The sequence below is a fragment of the Bos grunniens genome, chromosome 5 (genome assembly GCF_055505025.1).
Source record: "Bos grunniens cultivar Pamir isolate PY7600 chromosome 5, Bosgru_T2T1.0, whole genome shotgun sequence".
Taxonomy (NCBI): Eukaryota; Metazoa; Chordata; class Mammalia; order Artiodactyla; family Bovidae; genus Bos; species Bos grunniens.
Genome location: NC_141169.1, coordinates 34634908 through 34653633, shown reverse-complemented (window position 1 = coordinate 34653633; position 18726 = coordinate 34634908). Strand labels below are relative to the sequence as shown.

At 44.7% G+C, this 18726-nt stretch overlaps 1 protein-coding gene across 2 annotated transcripts in view; it reads right to left on the bottom strand.

Moving 5' to 3' along the window:
• Positions 1 to 17546, bottom strand: part of SLC38A1 (solute carrier family 38 member 1) — a 79691-nt gene extending 62145 nt beyond the window's left edge. For both annotated transcript variants that reach the window (XR_015163742.1, XM_086399792.1), the window contains exons 1-2: positions 16086 to 17546; positions 1648 to 1764 (exon numbers count right to left, since the gene is read on the bottom strand). The gene's annotated coding sequence lies outside the window, so the exon portion shown is untranslated. The remainder of the gene's footprint in view (positions 1 to 1647; positions 1765 to 16085) is intronic.
• Between the last annotated feature and the right edge of the window lie 1180 nt (positions 17547 to 18726).

The window sequence follows — 18726 nt, the reverse complement described above, 5'->3', positions numbered from 1 at the left end:
CACGTTACTCCTTTTCATTCACACATTTAGAACGAGACTTCCCTGGTTCCATGATCCTTTAAAGCTTCCACAAGATAAATACTGTCTACTATCTCAGGTTCCAGAAGGCTCACCCTTTCTGCAGAGCAAGGCCTCTTCTGGAAACCAGGAAGCAGGGACAAGAGACCGAAGCTCCTTGAACTCCTGATCTAAAGCCAACCTGGCAGCTCCAAGCTGATTCTTCCAGCCAGGGTGGCAGTGCTGGAGCTTGGGCCATGACTAATTGCTTTTAGTGCCTTCACACAGCAGCAATGTCTACAGCCTGTGTTTTCTTTGCAAAAGTTGAAGTGCATTAAAAAGGCTGAAGCCCCCATCACCTTTTGGCCCCCTCTAAAGAAAGCCACACAAGTGGACCAGACTGGGTCATTCCTAGGAGTCTTGCCACCCTGGCTTTCACCTAAATGACTCCCTCAGAGGCTACTGAAGCGATCCTGCAGAGCTTCTAGAAAGTTCACTCAGTGGATGGCATTTCCAATCTGAGCTAAGGAGTCCTTTTCTCTCCATAAACTTGTAGGAAATAGGGTACTAGACAAAAAATTTCTAAGGAGAGGAAAAGGTGACTAACAACAGATTTGAGTCTACTGTTTGTATTCAAACTTTTATATTAATATACAAGTGTGTATACAAATATATACTATGTACACACACACACACACACACACACATGCAATGGACAAAAGAGGAAAAGAACAGAAAGAATAGATGAAGTTCTGGCCATTAAAATTATGTCAGTATTAGGCAAATGCCACTACTAAGTTAATCACATAGGATACATTTATTTTTGCCTTTGGCTTAAAGAGAAATTCATTTTTTCACAGTTCCAGAAGTGCAAAATCAGATGCTGGCAAGTTTTGTTTCTTCTGAGGCCTCTCTCCTTGCCTTACAGATCGCATCTTCTTGTTCTCGCCTCACATGGCTTTTTGTCAGTCTCTGTTTTGTCTAGGTTGTAATCTCCTATTTTTTTTTTTAAAGAATACATTTTTATTGTTGTGAAATAGCCTATCTGAAATCTAACTTTTTCTTGAAAACAAAAACTGGAAAAATGCGGAAAAGTAACAAAATTAGTGACATTCATCACTATGAAAGTTAAGGCCATACTTAGAAAATACTACCCATTCAATTTGTCATATATTTATTGAGTGCTAGGTGATAAAAGGACTTTAAAAGCTTGAAAAGGTCAAATTCAGGGATCTGAGGCAGTTTCACAGAAAAGTCACATTTGAACTGGCTATTTAAAAAGGGGAAAAAAAAAGTTCTGGTTCTAAAGCTAATACATACCCATTGCAGAATCTTTAGAACAAACATTGTACAAGAAACCCAACACCCAAAATGGGCCAGTGTTAAAGTTTAACGTGCTTCTTCTTCCCTTCTTTTCTCCTTTTTCTTTTCCTTTCTGTCTTCCTTTTTAGCTCTCTTTTATTAACTTTGGAATTTTAGTGTTTTTAGTCTATTGTTTTTCATGTAATACTACACAGTACACGTTTGAAGAACAGACATGTTTTTTAAAAAATGTGTTAGTTCCATATTAACAAATAATATAAGTGTAGAAAAATTAGAAAACACAAGCTTGCAAATGAAGGAAAAAACAAATAAAAAGAAAAAAGTCACCTGTTATCTCAGCAAGCAGAGATGATCACTGTATATGTATATTGGAGTATCAGCTTCAGGGGTTTTTCTATGCACACAGATACAGTGCCTGGCACACAGTAGACACTTGATAAGTATCTGTTAAATGAAAGGAATAAGTATAGATTTTTAAAAAATATGTATACATTTACAAAAATGGAAATCATACCACAGAGTTTTTAAGACGTATTTTTTCACTTAACAAGATATAGTCTCCCATCCTGAGTTATGTCCATAACACAGTTCTACATCATTACTGAAAATGCTCCTTAACTTCTTGACTTGCCATAAATTGACATCCAGCCTGCTACAGCAGGCCAGTCGCAGTGCCCGGGGGATGGGAGACAATAGGTGGAGACGGGCCCTAAGCTGAGACTTCTCAATGAAGGGGAACATGGCCCATGACAAAGAGACAGGAAGTGCAGGTCAAGTTTAAGAAACAAAAGAATTATAGTTTCACTGAAGGACAGAAGCAATTATCAAACTGTACAGTTAATTACAAGATTGAATGAGATCATCATGTGAAGATCTTGATGTTAACCCAACAACAATGACTATCCCCCAGCGTCTATAACAGGTTACAAATGACAGTTTACTAAGCACAGAACATTTCTGATCCTTCACTACAAAATTCAGAGATATTCTTAAGAAGCAGTATTATCTTGGTATGCTTATTGGTACATTTTACTAACAGTACCCATGTAAAAAACACAAACTTCTCTAACTCTTCATGGTGATACAGATCAAAAAAGAGGTTATACAGAGAATTTAACATTGCTTACAGGCTTCCTTGGTAGCTCAGCTGGTAAAGAATCTGCCTGTGATGCAGGAAATCTCGGTTTGATTCCTGGGTCAGGAAGATCCCCTAGAAAAGGGATAGGCTACCCACTCCAGTATTCTTGGGCTTCCCTGGTGGCTTAGATGGTAAAGAATACACCTGCAATGTGGGAGACCTGGGTTTGATCCCTGGATTAGGAAGATTCCCTGGAGAAGGGCATGGCAACCCACTCCAGTATTCTTGCCTGGAGAATGCCCATGGACAGAGGAGCCTAGAAGGCTGCAGTCCATGGGGTCACAAAAAGTTGGACATGAATGAGGACTAAGCACATACAGCCTACTGAAACAAGCAAGACCTTTTCATATAAAGTAACAACAATAAAACACTTGCATGATAGAGACCAACTGTATAGTAAAACAAAGATAAGTCCAGAAAGATTTCAGAGACATACATATGTACACATGGGAAGGAAAGAGGGAAGGAAGGAAGTTGGAGCCTGGAGAAATCAGGTAAGATTTTACAAATAGTTAGGATATGAACTATGCTTAAAAATAGGATTTAGACTGGAGTAGGGAAGGCATTCGGAGAAGGCAATGGCACCCTACTCCAGTACTCTTGTCTGGAAAGTCCCATGGACGGAGGAGCCTGGTAGGCTGCAGTCCATGGGGTCACTAGGAGTCAGACACGACTGAGAGACTTCACTTTCACTTTTCACTTTCATGCATTGGAGAAGGAAATGGCAACCCACTCCAGTGTTCTTGCCTGGAGAATCCCAGGGACGGAGGAGCCTGGTGGGCTGCCGTTTATGGGGTCGCACAGGCTTAGCAGCAGCAGTAGCAGCAGCAGGGAAGGCATTCCTTGCACTAGAAACAGCACAGGCAAAGACATGGTGGCCAAGTGTGCATAGAACACCCATTCAGATGAATCTAGCCGAAGCAGAGAGATCAAAGAACACATTCTTGAGTAGGAAGAGTTTATACTGGTTTGGTAGAAGCTGGTTAAAAACTGTAGAGAGGAACCCAAACCAAAGAATATACTATAATTTAAACATTGTCCAAAATTACTTTGGGGGATAAATAAGCAAAAATACACTTAGATTCCACTAACAGAAAGAAAAATTGGTAGAATCTAAATCCTCTCTAGAAGCGTAGCTGCAAATGAATGTGGGAAATGTAGTTTTCAATTTTTCATCCTTGCAGAACTGGACTAGAAAGAAGTGGGAACAAACACTGACTGGGCCAATCTGTCACAAAGTTTCTTAGCAACTGAAATTGTAGTTTGTTAATTAATCCCCCAAATTGGAAAGAAAGTTATGACCAATAGACAACATATTAAAAAGCAGAGACGTTACTTTGCCAACAAAGGTCCGTCTATTCAAGGCTACAGTTTTTCCAGTGGTCATGTATAGACGTGAGAGTTGGACCATAAAGAAAGCTGAGCACCAAAGAACTGATGCTTTTGAACTGTGGTGTTGGAGAAGACTCTTGAGAGTCCCTTGGACTGCAGGGAGATCCAGCCAGTCCATCCTAAAGGAGATCAGTCCTGAGTGTTCATTGGAAGGACAGATGTTGAAGCTGAAACTCCAATACTCTGGCCACCTGATGCAAAGAACTGACTCATTTGAAAAGACTCTGATGCTGGGAAAGATTGAAGGCAGGAGGAGACGGGGATGACAGAGGATGAGATGACTGGATGGCATCACTGACTCAATGAACATGAGTTTGAGTGAACTCTGGGAGTTGGTGATGGACAAGAAATCCTGGCGTGCTACAGTCCATGGGGTTGCAAAAAGTCGGACACGACTGAGTGACTGAACTGAACTGAACTAATCCCCCAATCTACTGATTAGCAGGGTGGGATTTCCAGGTGGCTTAAACAATAAAGAATTTGCCTGTAAATGTGGGAGATCCAGGTTCAATCCCTAGGTCAGGAAGATTCCCTGGAGTAGGAATTGGCAACCCACTCCAGTATTCTTGCTTGGGAAATCCCATGGACAGAGGAGCCTGGTGGACTACAGCCTATAGGGTCACAAAAATTGGACACAACTGAAGCGACTTAGCACTCACGCAATAGAGAGCAAAGTGGTGGGGACCAAACATCCATTTCACTGGTACAATTTTAGCAGGTGCTACAGTGCAGCCAACAACTGTGGTGGTGAATTCCTGACCATCAGATTTGGCCTCAGTGATGTGTTCGCAGAGGATGCAGTTCAAACAATGAGAAGCTGGCTTCCTGATGAAGGCATAAGAGAAGACCCTTAGGCGAGCTGAGTGGTGGTACTCTGTGTTTATTCCTAGAGACTGAGCCCAAAGCCTGGTCTGCCATCTTTTCTAGCAATTTTACAGGCTTTAATTCCCTGTATTCAATCCCTTTTGCTTAACATACAAGAGATCTCTGTTTATATGCAGTTAAACCCTGACTGATATTCTTAATTTTATTTTTTTCAACCTCTGAAAATTTTTATTATGAGAACTTTTAAACATATACAAAAGTGAACATAACATAATAATGAACCCCCATGTACCAACTTCAATAATGATCATTTCAGGCCAGTCTTGTTGAAGTTTTACTCCCAGTATTACCTAGAATTATTTTACAAGACATTCCAGATATCACCTGTAAATACTTCAATACATATTTCTAAAAAGTCAGATCCATTTTTAAAACAATACCACCATATCACAATCACATCTAAAACATAACAAGAATCCCTGCTGCTGCTGCTAAGTCACTTCAGTCGTGTCTGACTGTGTGTGACCCCATAGACCGCAGCCCACCAGGCTCCATCGTCCTTGGGATTCTCCAGGCAAGAACACTGGAGTGGATTGCCATTTCCTTCTCCAATGCATGAAAGTGAAATGTGAAAGCAAAGTCACTCAGTCGTGTCCGACTCTTTTCGACCCCATGGACTGCAACCTACCAGGCTCCTCTGTCCATGGAATTTTTCAGGCAAGAGTACTGGAGTGGGTTGCCATTGCCTTCTCCTAACAAGAATCCCTAAATGACATTAAATAGCCAGTCATGCACGTGTGCTAAGTCACTTCAGTCATGTCCGATTCTGGAACACTATGTACTGTAGCCTGCCAGGCTCCTTTGTTCATGGGATTCTCCAAGCAAGAATACTGAAGTGGGTTGCCATGCCTTCCTCCAGGAGATCTTCCCTGACTTGGGGATCAAACCTGAGTCTTACATCTCCTGCATTGGCAGGCAGGTTCTTTACCACTAGCACCACCTGGCAAGCCAAATATCCAGTCAGGTACACATAACTTCAAAACTGCTATGAATGATTATTGGTGATTAAGAATAAGATCTACCTCTCCTAGTTCAGCTCCTGGGAATGAATTATGACAGCTAGGTCAGTGGTTTTGAGAATGTGTTAGGTATAAGGCCAGTTATGGTTCTGTCTTCCTGATAACTCTTCCCACGACATCTCTTCCCACAACCAACTGAGTCTATTTACATACTGGAGGTCCCTGGCTCACCGGACTCTCAGATGGTAATAATATGATCTGTGAGCTGCTTCACTATATTTCGAAAGGCCTCAAACAGGCTAAACAGGTTAATTAAAATGTCATGAGTCCTTAGTTTTGGCAAGATTGCCTTAACTTGGTGTGATAATCCTAGATTCTGACTGGCAGTGTAATATATCTTAGAGTACCAAAAGTGGGAAGTGAATTAATATAATTCAAGTTATAGTCAAAACTCTCTAAACAGTATGCTTAAGATCCAGCTGTTGCACTGCATATAAATTATACTTCAACTAAAATAAAAACTTAGAGTGGATACAATCTTTGAAAACCCAGGGTCCTTGGGAAGTGGGGAATGACCTTGGGTAATGAAAGACTGGGATCCAGTAAGCAGTCTCAGAAGAGACGGTGTTTTCTCTCTTCTTACTCAAAACTCATGACTTAGCCAGTGCTCCTGGTCTCAGCTCTGCTAGGACCTGGCCTCCCACTCTCCCTCTGGTGGCTCCCCCAACTTCTGTCAATCCCGCTCAGCTCCATATTTGCAAAGTGACTTTGAACAATCAGCCTGCTCCTGTCTCTATGGCCAACAATCTAAACAGCTTACCCCTGTTCTCATCACTCCCTTGAACCCTAGTTCCACTGGCAAATCCTGGCTCCACCCCTCAGGAGCTGTGCTGACTCTGGGCAAGTAGGTTAATATCTCTTTGTCTCAGTTTTGTCATCTGTAAAAAGGAGATGAAGCAGTATCTACCTCACAGAGTCGCTATAAAGCTTCTACAACTGGGTCCGTACCTGCCCTGGTTCTGGTAAGCGAGGGCGACTGTCACAGCTACTATTGCTGCCTCTTCCTAATCAAGGCAAGTGGCCTTTTCTCAGTTCTCAACCTTTCACCTCCCCACGAAGGAGGGACACTGTTTCCTGAACCCCACCACCTTGCTTCTCACTGCATCTGCAAGCATCCGCATTCTCAGAGGAACTGTTTTCAGCCTCCACTGCCAACTCCTGTTCTCCTCCCATCCTCTGTGCTCTGTGTGGGGGCAGCCCTACCCCCACCCCGCTTCCCTTCATACACTCCAAACTCTTTCCTTTGTAAGTTTCAAGCCTGAAGTGTCAGTCTTCATCCCACAAGGGTGCCTTTCAGATCTCTTTTCCCCAGGGCTTTTCGTTTTACAAAACTAGAATTCCTCTAGAAATTAGGAGACAGGATCTCTGTCATACTTCCTACTTGCTGATGATCACGTCACTTAACATGCCACGTATTTCTTTATCTGTAAAGTGAGAAAGCTGGAGGGGAGAGACAATCTCTCAGGTTCCCTCCTCCTGCTCAGAAAAATTTTCACAAATTCTTTTCAGATCCCAGCTGCCTGGGAGACCTCTTCACGTGAATGTTTGTCGTGACCTCCAACTCAACGTGCCCCACTGAACATACCATCTGACCTCACACATCAGCTTTTCTATTTCTGTTCACGATAATGTTGGTTCCCCTCATCACTCAGACTTGGAACTCGGGTATCTAATCAGTCTCTGAGTCCTATCAACACTTCATACCATCCCTTCCTTCCTCTTGTTCCTTCTGGCTCCACAATCGTAGCCTGGCTGGTCGCTTCCCCCCGTGCTGCCTACTGAGCCCAGCCCACTCCATTTACAGAGGCAGATTCTTCCTGAAAATCCATGTCTTGGCGTATTCCTCTTTTCCCCTTGCCAGTCCTAAGTGTTTCTACTAGTCGAACCCCTGGAACAGCAAATTCAAAGCCAAGATTGCCCTTAACTCCTCTTTTCCCCTGAATATTTACTTAGTTATTTGGCTGTGCTGGGCCTTAGTTGCGGCATGTGGGACCCCTGACCAGGTATAGAATTCAGGCCTCCTTGGGAGCGTGGAGTCTTAGCCACTGGATCATCAGGGAAGTCCCCTCTTAACGCTTTAAATTTCTCTCCCAGGATGTTCCTTCTGAACCTTTCACTTCTGTAATGGATCTGCTTTGCAGTTTTCGGCTTTCCTCCCACCGCCCCCCACCTTGGCCCTGAACATACTTCTCAGCCACTTCCTTTCCCATTGAGCCAGTGCCCACTAAGTACATTTCTTTCAAAAAGCCCAGCTTGCTGGCTTGTGTGGTTTTTAAAAAAAAAGATTATTTCAAGCCAATCTTCTCTATAAGGTCTTCCTCCAGTGACCAATTGTGATTATTTACCTGTGATGACTTCTCATAGCACTTTTGTATACTCATTGGATTATAGGAAGGGGTCTTATATGTTTTCATGATCTCTTTATGGAGTTATCCTCCTTCCTAAGTACATTCTCAACTTCTCGAGGACAGGGAGCACAGACCTCTTAGCTCAATACACAGTGATAGTAAAAACGTTAACAATAATGATGACTCAACTGATCATCTGCCTGCAGACAATACAGCATAATTCTCACAAACACAATTTCTTAGGAAAACAAAACAAAGATTAGAAGTTAAAAGAAGCAACATGTACAGCTGCTCCACATAGTTTTCATTAACTCTGCCACTGTATTTTACTTTTGATCTGAGCATGCACAAAGTATGTGATAATATGTTTAAAATTGTAAAGTACTCTATTAATGAAAGGTATCTATCATTAACAACACAGTCACTATGGCTGGAATGTTTAAGAATTCTTGGTATGATTTCTACAAGCCCACAGAAAGGGTTATATTAAAGTAGTGGTTCTCAACTAGGGACCATTTTGGCCCCCGCCCTCAGTGGACATTGGCCATGCCTGGAGGCATTTTTGGCTGTCACAAGTGAGGGGGTATTGTAGGCTTCTAGCAGAGAGAGGTCAGAGGTGCTGCTAAACATCATACAATACACAGGACAGGTATTCACATCAAAGCTTTATCTGGTCCAAAGGCCAGGAGCACTGGGGATGAGAAGCCCTGTGCTACAGGAAGCTCACAGGGGAGTAAGGACTGACCACTCCTGCGGGGGGCAGAGAGGAACAGCTCACTGCCTTGAAATGATGGACCCCTGGTCCTGTCTTGTTTACAGTATCCTGACACCTGCTCCACAAGAACTTTGTTCAGGTTCCTAGATGATGTTTTATTTTTATTTTTGTATTTAACTATTTCATTTTATTATAAAATATTTGACTAGGTAATACATATACACAGTACACCATTCATACAGTACGAAAGCGTCTACAGTGAGAAAAGCCTCCTTCATTGCTGTGCTGTGTGCTCAGTTTCGTCAAACTCTGCGACTCCATGGACGGTAGCCCGCCAGGCTCCTCTGTCCATGGAATTTTCCAGGCAAGAATACTGGAGTGGCTCCCATTTCCTACTCCAGAGCCTTCACTGCCTATCTCCCCAAAAGCTCCCTCCCATGTTTTATTCTATAACTTTCACAATTTTATTTTTTACATTAAAATCTTTGACTCATCTAGCTGAATTTTTCAAATGTTCTTATTAACATGCCCAGCCTAAGATGTCTAGGAGTTAACCTTCCCATTGAGATGTTTTGCAATTATTCTGATTTCTCAAAGAGAGAAAATACTAATAAACTTTAGAAGTTAATGAAGTTAACCTGCAACTCTGGATACAGGAGGACAGATTGTATTGTATATTACATTTAAAAATTTAACTTTAAACAGTGAGTGTCTTTGAGCAGTGTGAATACACAAAAGTAAAAATCTTTCTCATCAACTGAAAATTAATAGATTTAAATAATTATGTACAGAGTTCAAAAACAACCCAAAATATATTCCTATAGCCTTTGAAAAAGTCTCTTTCTCTGCACATGTACTTTTTGCTCTAGCAATACCTCTGATCAAGAATTACTGCTGGACTAAAAACAGTGAATGGCAACTTTTTTTTTTTTTTAAGTTCTAGCTAACTCCAAACAAAATACTCTAGGAAAAATAGAAATCATGACAAATTGAAAGCACAACAGAGTGGTGTATGTAAGTTCAGTTCAGTTCAGTTCAGTTCAGTCACTCAGTCGTGTCCAACTCTTTGCGACCCTACAAATCACAGCACGCCAGGCCTCCCTGTCCATCACCAAGCCCCGGAGTTCACTGAGACTCACGTCCATTGATTCAGTGATGCCATCCAGCCATCTCATCCTCTGTCATCCCCTTCTCCTCCTGTCCCCAATCCCTCCTAGCATTAGGGTCTTTTCCAATGAGTCAACTCTTCGCATGAGGTGGCCAAAGTACTGGAGTTTCAGCTTTAGCATTATTCTTTCCAAAGAAATCCCAGGACTGATCTCCTTCAGAATGGACTGGTTGGATCTCCTTGCAGTCCAAGGGACTCTCAAGAGTCTTCTCCAACACCACAGTTCAAAAGCATCGATTCTTCAGCGCTCAGCTTTCTTCACAGTCCAACTCTCACATCCATACATGACCACTGGAAAAACCATAGCCTTGACTAGACGAATCTTTGTTGGCAGAGTAATGTCTCTGCTTTTGAATATGCTATCTAGGTTGGACATAGCTTTCCTTCCAAGGAGTAAGCGTCTTTTAATTTCATGGCTACAATCACCACCTGCAGTGATTTTGGAGCCCCAAAAAATAAAGTCTGACACTGTTTCCACTGTTTCCCCATCTATTTCCCATGAAGTGATGGGACCAGATGCCATGATCTTCATTTTCTGAATGTTGAGCTTTAAGCCAACATTTTCACTCTCCACTTTCACTTTCATCAAGAGGCTTTTTAGTGCATGTAAAGAGGATCACTTATAAACATTTAAAAATATACCTTTATTTGAAAAGAGAAAATATAATAAAACACCATAATTCATACTAAATGATGTTTACAGTCTTTGAACAAGCTTTTTTTCTTTTTGGACTTTTTCTCAGGCAGAATCTGAAGTTCAGATTAACAGATGCGCTCTCAAAGATCTCTCCTGGTTCTAAAATCCTCTGAATTTATGATTCTATATACCGTTTCTTGATGAATCATTTGCAGAGATAAGATGGGCTTGTAGACAAGTCTTTTGAATAGGTGACTCAGACTGCTGCTACTGCTAAGACACTTCAGTCGTGTCCAACTCTGTGCGACCCCATAGACGCCAGCCCACTAGGCTCCTCTGTCCCTGGGATTCTCCAGGCAAGAATACTGGAGTGGGTTGCCATTTCCTTCTCCAATGCATGAAAGTGAAAAGTGAAAGTGAAGTCGCTCAGTGCTCGACTCTTAGCGACCCCATGGACTGCAGCCTACCAGGCTCCTCCGTCCATGGGATTTTCCAGGCAAGAGTACTGGAGTGGGTTGCAATAGGTGACTCAGACTGCTGCTACTGCTAAGTCACTTCAGTCATGTCCGACTCACACTAGTAGTCCTCAGTTCTAACTACACATAGAAATCACCTTGGGAGGTTTGGAAAAATAATAGTGATAACATGCCCCCTAACACACACCAGTTTCTGATTCAGTTCATCTAGAATGGAATCTAAGCATGGATGTTTTAAATGCTTTGAGAAGATTCTAATGTGTTGCCAATAGTAAGATCTGCAGATTATATTAAAAGCTAAAAACAAATGTAGCTGGAGCCCAAGTAGGTAAGACAAATAAGCAAAGCAGATTGGATACAAGAAACTGGAGAACATGTGTCTCATCTATTTCAGTAAAAATAAGACAAATCTTTTTATTTCTTTTCAAGAAATGCCAGAAATCAAGTTTTAAGTGAAATTCAGATACTTAAATGTTGACAGCTAATTCCAAACAATTTTAAGAGAACAAGTCCTACAAAATACACCCACAGGTTTCATTTGGTTCTATAGTCACCAACATAACAAAACCAGTTCAATAAATCAAGCCCAACTTTTCCTCTGTGTTCTGTCCTGACATTCTCCCAACTCAAAGCCCCCTCCTCCGAGACCTCGGGCCATAAACTCTCCCTTTCCTTTTCCTTTCCATTGCTCCCTTCTTTTCCCATCTTCTTTGTCTTCCATCACTCCTAAGAGATGGAAACTGAGATCCACACATTAAATCTTTATGTGGCCCTGGCTGCATCACTCTGACGGGCTTCTCTACCTGGGAAAATTCAAGTTATAAACTGTAACCTGAGGCTGTGACTCCATGATGTCAACAACCAGTTGGTTTCGTGAAGTCGGGGGAAAAGCCAATCAAGCTCATAACTTCATATTACCAAAAGGTTTATCAAACAAACAATATATGGAAGTCGTCATTTAATTTCTGTTTTTGTTTTGTTTTTAAATCTAAATCACTTATAAAAATTACCCCAGTATTGTTTTTAAAAAATTCCCCTGTCTGAGCTCTATGCCAGGCCAACTAAATCTGAATCTCTGGAAACAGAGTCTGGGCATTGGTAGCTTTTAAGAGACTTTTGGTGAATCTGGTGTGAAGCCTGCTTTGAGAATCATTAATCTTGATCTATCTCCTAAACCTGCAGATTACCAAGAGTCTGAACTTGTTCAAGCATATTCTCAGCTCTGTTCTCATTGTACCTTCACAGCTCAGACACTGTCATTAGCATCATACGGATGAGAAAAGGAGGCATTAAAAATGCTAGCTGAGTTACCCAAGGGGACCCAGTTAGTTACAGGCAAAGATACACTATAGCATTACCTGAGGCAGAGTTCCGTGACAGCAACCTGGGTGCTTGCAAAGTTTACCCAAACCATGGTGCTTTCCTATGACTGGATTCCTTTATGCTTAGTAAGTAACCCTAACACACAGGTGGTGAGCTGAAAACCAATGACTAAAATGTGATCAACTTCCAGATATAAGTTTTTTTAAAAAGATTCAATTTAGGGCCAGTGTTCTAAGATGTCCTTCTCTAAAGTCTATGATGCTATTTGGATTTCACTTCCTTCTATGCACTTGCTTCCCCCACCTCCATACTACCTTTCACAGATGCACATTCGCCCAGGGACTGAAAAGTTTCTGGTAGTTTCCATTAAGACATTTTCAGAAAAATATTTTTAAATGATTAAATATTCATTGAACATTAGAGGTAAGGGGAACTTTCCTGATCAACTTCCCCCACCTCCTCTGATAGATGAGAAACCTGAAGTCTCTCTTAATTCAGTACCTATGGAGTACTAACAGTGTGCCAAGCTCTTCACATCTATTATCCTCACTAACCCTTCAGGATAACTCAGTAAGTACCACTATCATCACCACCATCACTATCATTTAACAAAGGTGGGGGGTGGGGAACTGAGGCTCAGAGATGCTAAACAACTTACCCAAGATGTCTAGGCTGATAAGTTGAGACTGGGCATTTACATTTGACTCAAAGTATCTGTCCTTACTTCACCTTCCATCACCTGGACTGATGGTGCAAAATGTGAAAGATCAATATGAAAAGGCTAGGAGGTAATCAGTGAACACTTACTTGAAGAGGCAGAAAGTAGTATTTGGGCTAAGTCTTTTACAAATATATAGGATTTCAGCAGGCATTCCAGTTTGGAATCAGCATCAATATTGAGGCAGAAAGTGACAGGGAGGACATAGGGTGAACTGGGAGAAAGTGATGGAAAGAGGTGAGGAACAGGTTGTGGAAGGTCCCAGGTGCCTGACTAAGGAATTTAGACTTTAATTGTAGGCAACTGATTTTGAAAAACAGTGGTTTTTGAAAACCACTGAAGGTTTTCAAAAGAAAGATTAGTTAAAAATTAGTTAAAAAAATGCAGATCCCATGGAAGTGTTGAGACTGAATTAGGGGAGCAGAACTTGATACCCAGGAGACCAACTAGAAGCCCATTACGCCTCCTTTGCTGGCTACTTTACTCTTTACCCTTCACCGTGCTTGCATCTGCTCCCGTGAGTGCTGGTTTCTTCAGGGCACCTCCATGTCTGTTTCACCATTTTTGAATCCCAATAAACTCCTTAAATTGCCCTGTCTAAATCAAGTGATAGAGACCTGAACCTGGGCAGTGGGAATGGAGATGAAAAAACAGGTTTATGCATCATTTGCAGGTTCCTGGTAACTGCTCAAAAATGGAGAGAAGGCGAGAGAAGAAGCAGAGTAGAAAGAGACTCCGATGCTTCAACTTAGCAGAGGAACAAATAATGAGATCTAGAGAAAGGGATGGTCAACAGTAGCACTAAGTGGTGAACAAGATGTTTTGACTAAGATCTCAATCCAACAGGCATTTATTAAGCAGTTATTCTGTGCTGGGCATTAGGGAAACAATGGTAAGTAAAACTAATTTTGCGCTCATGCATCACCCAGGGAAAGAAAAAGGCAGTCTAGCAATAATCAGGTGTCTGGTCTCTTAGTCTCAGGACAAATGTACCCTCTTACAAGACCCACCTAGAAGGTCATCTATCTCAGGCATCAGCCTTCCTCACAAGATTGACCTGGTTTTATTCGTTCACTGCAAGAACAAATCTCCAACATTCATTTATAGGTGTATTTATTGTCTGTTTCCCCCCAGGAGGAGGGACAGCTCACAGAAATAGGACTTTTATCTTGTAGTTGCTAACTGCCACATAAACTCTCAGTAGGAAACACTCATTGAATATGTTTAGGGGGAAAAAAGTGAATTCATCTCATCAAGGTTAAGACCTTAAGCCAAACCAGGTGAGTTTAGTGGTGTCTAAGGAACTACTGAGAACTGAGTAACTCTGAGGAGTAAAGCCAATTTGAGGTTGGGGCCCAAACTGAAATCCTACCATCATCAGAGCCCTGACTTGTCTGAAAAATTTCAGCAATACCCAGCCGGTGAGAGATTCATTTAACAATGAGGCCAGCCAGCCACCTAGCTCAGGTTTTATTTTCCGTCGTCGTTCTGACGTCAGAAAAAGCACGAGTTGCCGCAGTTTCTTCTATCAAGGTGACAAATTACAGTCTTGTTGGGCCCTGGAGTCTGCAAACGATGATTTATTCTTTCCTTCCCCTTATATTAAAAAGTCTTAAACCCACGGCAGAGATGTCAGATCCTTTTCCAAACGCAAATAAATACGGTTTCCTAGCTCTCGGGTCTTTTTCAACTCATGAAATACATCACCAGGGATTCGTCCGCAAAAGTATGTGATACTGGTGGCAATTAGGTTTTCACCAGAGAACCAGAGCAAGAAAAACCAGGTCAGACACAAAGGATTCACAATTGCAGCACCACCTTCCCAAGCCGAAGACAGCCTGTGAAAGGCACCGCCGAAACGCCGGGACGCGGTTACCGCGAAATTCCTTTTGCCGCCATATGTACTTGTACCTTCTAACTACAGTTCAGTCCAAACCCAGGGCTGGGCACTTCAACAGGGAAGTGGCGCCCAGTCAGCCCTGTAGCCTGGGGGTACCAGTGGGTGCTGAGGACCCCGAAGCTCCGGGAGGGGAATGACGGTGGTGGGGGCGTGCACCGGGGCGAAGGAGCACTTTCCTCCGGGCACCCGCCCGGCGAGGTTAAAGGCCTATTGTGGTAACATTTAGGGACGCGAGGGTGATTCGGGGGTGGGGGGAAGATGTGGGAGTGCTGGGGAGGACACTCGGCGCTCGGGCCCCGCGCAATCGGTGCCCTTTTGTTCGCCAGCTCCACCGGTTCCTAGCTTTCAGAACGGCACTTCTCTCTTTCTCTCCTTCCTTTGGGAAAGAACCTCTTCGGGGAGGGAAAGGGCAGTGAGTCACTGCCAGCATCGCTTAATAATCCCCCTCACCCCTCGTCCCCCAACCTCATAGCCCGCATCCTCTCCGTTACTGAGAGCCGGGCAGAGCTCGAGAAGGGCCGGCGAGCGTGTTCCTGTTTACTCGGGCTTCGTGGCCAGTCCTCGAGACCCAGCCGGCCGCATACTCAACCCCGGGCACATCACATGCCTTTCTTGGGGCTCCTAAGACACAGGAAATTCCCCGCAAATGCCCAGCACTCAACCACTCCTCGGGAATGCAGTGGAGCCCTCACCTCGGCGCGCTCTCTAGACCCGCGTGGTCCCTAACCCACGAATGATTTAACCAGATCTGGCACCACAATCTGCCACTAAGAAAACAGACCCCAAAAGTAAGCCGCAGCCCACGCAACGCTAAAACCAGGGGCTCCGCGCCTCTTTACACTGCCGCAGGCGGTCAGCAGAACCGTGGATCTGACTTTTCTCTTGGTAAAAGCAAAATGCGAACGCATCCGGCTCAGCCGCGCACTCCTTCCTTTTACGCTCGCATGGATGACTTCTGCGTTACCGCCTCCTCTCACATCTAAAACGTCCCTTTCCTCCCCACCGCTGCTCCCTCAGCTCTCCCTGGGAAAGGGAAATCCTCTTACCTTGGGCCAAAAAAAAGGGGGGGAAAGTGGTATCCGCCCTTCCCGGATTTTCCCCCAGCCTTGCGATGTCCTTTGTGTCAAGGTCTGGCTGCCTTGGCGGATGAAAGGTGCCCTCCGTCAGCGAGGACTGGGCGGGAAGGCTCGGCGTGGCGTGGCGGATTTCCGAGGAAGGTGAAGGGCGGCGACCTTCAGGCGGAGCGGCGTGCCGCCCCAGCCCGCGCACTCCTGGCTCTCCTCCTCCTTTCGGGGCCGATTGCATCAGAAGCTCCCCCCACCAGCAACCCTTACCCACACGGTGCTCGCCAGCCTCGCACTCACATCCGCTCGCTCGGCCGCAGAGGGTCTCGAATCAAATCACAGTCATTCTCCTACTAGGGGACGCGTCGCCCTTGCGCATCCATGGCTCGCGATGGTTTAGCTGTTCAGGCTATTTATCCGCGTCTCGCGTGCCGTCGCCTCCCCTCCTGCGCGTCCGCTCTTTAACCGAAGCTGCGTGTCACTGAGCGGTGCCCGTCACATGGTGTCTCTTGCCTAGGCGGCCGCCCCTGGCTGCCTCCGTGTCGCCGTCCGCCGAGGATGCGGCGACCGCGGCCGGCGAACGTTGAGCATCGGAAAGAGAGAGGGAGCGAGGGAGGGGTTGCGGGGCGCTTGTGTGCCGGGAGCGCCGGCGGTGGCACCGGGAGCGGAGTGTGCGCGCAGCCTGGACACCTGCCCCACGCCCTCCTGGTGCCCTGCGACGAGCCCAGAGCCCAGCTGCAGCGGTGGCCGGAGACTGAGAGCCCTCGGAGATGGAGAGGGGAGGTGGCTTGGAGGGCACGGAAGGAGGCGAGGAGGACTGTGCGATGGGGAGCTGGGGGTGCATTGAGGGTACGCCGGAGCCGGACCGGGGCGCGTGAGCGAGGGGAGTTGCATTGTGGGAAGGGCGCCGAGTGAGGATGGCCGCCGGAGTGGCTGGTCAGCTCACAACCCTGCAAACAGCGTGGGAGCCGCTGGCAGCAAGGGAGCGGCGTGGAGGCTCCCTAGGGACGGCGCGGAGGAGGCCGGGATCGGCCGGAGCGCGAGCACCTCTGGAAAGCCTTTGTCCGTCACCCGCAGTGGGAGGTGCCTCCCCTCTTCCGGATCCACAGCACCCGCAGTCCCGGCCAACCCGCACCCCGAGATCTATGCTGAGGGGCTCCGTTGGGGGAACTGGGTGGTTTTGCTGAGCTGGGGCGCGCTCTGGGCTGGGAGGAGACCCCACGTGATCGAGCCCCGGGCGTGGCGCGTCGGGGATCAAGAAGCCGGGCGCTCGAAATCTGGGGTCAGCGGGGAGCGAGGGCACAGGATGGAGGGGTCTGGGGCCGCTGGGCCCGTTTCCCTTTCTTTTGCTCTCTCTTTGTTCCGGGCACAGACCCTCTGAACTGACTGGGCACTTCCTTGCCGGGCAGTGTGTTTCCTTAAAATGGCGACAGGAAATCCCACCTGCGCGTCAGCCAATGAGACAGTCAGCGGCGCGCGAATTTGCGCGGTGGAAACTCGAGCCTTCTATTGACAGGAATGGTTGCGTCTCCGTGTTCCATCAAAACAGGAAAAGGAAGGTGAATCATCTTTCAAAAATTAATCTACCAGGCGCATTTCAAAAGGGCAGACGGAATAGCCTCTGATGGAGTGGCTATGGCTTTTTAGTCACTGCTGGAAAAGCGAGAGGAAAACCAAACGCCTCATAACTAGAATATTTGTTCCGTCGAGTGGCAGAAATCGGTCTTGGTTAGTAATGGCTGTCTGAGAATCCTGTTCAGAAGGCCAGCTCTTGAATAAACCGGAGAAACTGAAAGGCAGTGCAAACAGAAAGGGGAAGATGATGGATGGGGAGCCTCGCTCAAACAGACCTGCGATCAAATTCTGCCTCTGACACTGCTTCCCTCGCCTGCTTAACGTTTGTCCTTAGTTTTGTTCCCAAGTTTGTAAAAACAACAACAACAACAAGACAGTTAGTAGTACCCATATCATAATAATATTATACACGTCGCCAAAAAGTTGGTTTTTCTCCCCCCTCCCTTTCTAGAGGAAGCTAATTTAGAATGAAATTGCTAATTATAAGTAGTGTGCCCTTTGCCTGGCAGGGATAATGCTTATGAATAAGGTAGGAAATCTGAACATGCAAAATGATAGACGGAGCATGGCTCCATCAGCTGGTTACCTTATCATCACTGGTATATTCCCCAGTGTTTAGAGAGCATGTCTGATTGTCTGATGGAAAGCTTATCTTTTGATTAGGGTTTTAACTTATTTCTGTGCACCTAAGGCTGCAGTTAGGTAGCATTTAAATTTTTTTTTAAATTGTGGTAAAAATCATATAATATAAACATACTATTTTAACTATTTAACTGTATAGTTCAGTGACACTAAGTACATTCATATTGTTTTTCGACTCTCACCATCATCCATCTTCTGAATTTTTCAGCTTCCTATACTGAAACTCTGTTCCCCTTAAACACTTAATTCCCCATTCCCTTTCCACCCCACCCCCAAAGTACTTTCTGACAGCTGTTGTAGCTACCTTGTATAAGTGGAATCAAGCAGTATTTGTCTGCTCTTAATATATATTGTAACGCATTTTTTAAGGTTAATTTATGTCCTATAAACAGATTGTACCTTTTTT